Raw genomic sequence first — 2,993 nt, 5'->3', positions numbered from 1 at the left:
AAAATTACAGTATACAAGGTCACTGTACAAAAATCAATTATATTTCTATATTGCAATTGCAAACATCTAACTTTTTAAAAGGAAATATAAAGGGCTATGAACAGTCAGGACACTTGATAAAGAAGACTAAAATAGGAGAACTTGTTGTATCAAATTTTAAGATATTTAAATGTATAGTAATTAAGATTAGTGTGTTAATGGCACAAAGGTAGACAAACAAATGGAACAAAATAGAGAGAACCAGAAAGAAACTCATGCATGTATAATCATTTGGTCTTTGACAAAGGTAGTACTGCGAAGCAGTGGGAAAAAAGATGTTTTTTCAATTATTAGTGCTAGAATAATTGGATATCTATTTGGAAAAAAGATAAACTTGATCTATATCTAAAACCTTATACTCAAATCAATCCCAGGTGGATTGTAAATCTAAAAGTAAAAGGCATCACAATCAAGCTTTTATAAATAAATGTGAGAGAACATCTTCATGTCCTCAGGGTCTGGAAAGATTTCTTAATTCACAATAAACACTAACCATAAAGGAAAAGGTTGACATATAATATTAACATAAAATTAAGAACAGTTTTTTGTAAAATGATACCATTTAAAAAGTAAAAAGGCCAGTCTCAGGATGGAAAAAGTTACTTGCAACAAATAAGGGACACAAGTCTTCTATTAGGAATAGAGACAAAGAAAGACAAACAGAAAAATGGGCAAAAGTTCTAAACAGACATTCCACAAAAGAAAATATCCAAATGGCAATAAAAATATGAAAAGCTGCACCACTTCTTGGTAATTAGGGAAATGCCAATTAAAACCACAATGAGATACTATTCCACACCAAATACGAAGGCTAAAAGAGAAACACAGGATCCAGAATGAGGATCAATGAAACATATTTAGAGGAGAGATCTGTAGAGATCACAGCACATGAATAATGGTCAGATAAACTGAAAATATTAACTTGGATAACAGATGGCCTCCTATTACAATAGAGATGAATTTATAACTTGGAATTATTAATATCAAAGAAACAAAAGGAAACAGATCTCACCTTAATCTCAGAAAAAAATTGCCTAATGTTTTGAACTGATTAAAAATGAAATGGGAATGCCTCAGGAATTGTGAGTTCACTATAACTAGAGGTGTTCACAAGTAATTCCTGGACAACCTCTTGATGGTGTTATTATTGGTAGGGTGTAGGGGGAGGCTACGGGGTTAGAATGAATGACCTCTGAAGTCCTTTTAGGGTTTAAAATTTCATAAATCATGGTTGAGGGGTGTGTGTGTGTGTTTCATGCACACACACACAACAGATCTCAAAGCAGGTCTCTCTTTGGAAGAAATAATACCTGAGAAGTTTCCCTCCACCCTAGGCCCATTCCATCTCTTCCTAATGATAACCTAGTTGTCTCACTTTTCTTCTGGAATCAGTGATACCTAAAGAAAGAAGAGTGGGTCAGTAGTCCTTACTCCAAGTATCAGAAGGTTTTGGAAATAATTGTTGCTCTTGCCTGGAGTCCTATTGTTTCCTGAGAACTTTTCTTATAAGTTCTCAGGGACAATGGATGAAATGACATTCTATCCCTCTGCTGGAATTCTGTACAGAGGTGGTAAAAATTCAAATTCTCTCTTTTTTTTTTCCTTTTTTTCTTCTTTTTTTAGAGTCCACCTAAAAGCAAAAAATTCGCTCTTTTTAAGTCTTGCTTTTTCAAGCACTGCACACATAATTCTGTAGGTGAGTGGCGCCCTCTAGTGACTATAACTGGGGGCATAGCATCTTGGATGGGATCAGAACTCAGAACACATTTATTTACTTCCAAGATACCTTCTAGCACTGAGTTCTAAAGTTGCTTCCCGCTGATGCACAGCACCATATAGCAAGTGACTGAGACAGGCTTAGAACTCCTAAACAGAACACTCTGTTCTTTAATCTACCTTGTTTCCACTGCAGACATTGCCCTTCTGCTGACACTTCAGGAGAACAGTAAATCCTCCAATTGGTAGTATTTTTCTGTGTGCTTTAGATACTTATATGTTAATGTGTGGTGTGTTAATAGAGGAAAAATGTTACATTCCTGGTCTCCCATCTGCCAGAGCAGGCAAGAAGGTGTGCATCAGGGCATCACTGAGTGACGTTGGTGGTTCATTCAACAATCAAGACTCTTTGAGGACGATCAAGACCCCAGGCATTATTATTTTGGAAACATCACTCCACAGTGTATTGAACATATAAAAATGCAAATGTACCTGCAATCTTACTTAAATATAAGTATTAAATAAAAATATTCTAGGATTTTTATAACTTCCTTTTTAAATTTAAAATTACTCATCCACAAGCAATTCATTAAATTATGCTTGACAGTGATTTCTCTGCAGCCATTATGTATACTTGAGAATTCTGGTGATGTGAAGATCAAATCTAAACTACAAATAGTTTTCAAATTAAATGAAAGTTTTATGAACACTAAATTTAATATTAATGAAGTTAATATGGTAATGTTTTGCAGATATTTCATTAAATACTTTTTAATTGCAATTTTGTAGTTTGTAAGTAAGTAATATTTTTACTTTCTCAAAAATTTAAAAATAGGGAAAATTTCTGCTTCTGTAAATTATGGACTAGGTGATAGGGAACAACTCTCTTGCTAAAGGCAATTTAAAATGTGAGAAGATATTTTACAAATCTTCTTAAAAATATCAAAAACCTAAACAAGAAAGTGAGTTATTAACAGGGTAAGAAAAGGAAATGGGGCCAGGCATGATGACTCACACTTGTAATCCCAGCTACTTGGGAGGCTGAGGCAGGAGGATCGCTTGAGCCCAGGAGTTAGAGTAGGCTACAGTGCGCCCACCCCTGCGCTCCAGCCTGAGTGACAGAGTGAGCCCTTATCTCTAAAAAAACAAAAAAAGAAACAAAGGAAGGAAGGAAGGAAGGAAGGAAGGAAAGGAAGGTAGGGAGGGAGAAAGAAAGAAAGAAAGAAAGAAAGAAAGAA

The sequence above is a fragment of the Propithecus coquereli genome, unplaced genomic scaffold (assembly GCF_000956105.1).
Source record: "Propithecus coquereli isolate 6110/MARCELLA unplaced genomic scaffold, Pcoq_1.0 Scaffold86, whole genome shotgun sequence".
NCBI lineage: Eukaryota > Metazoa > Chordata > Mammalia > Primates > Indriidae > Propithecus > Propithecus coquereli.
This window is presented reverse-complemented; position numbering follows the sequence as displayed.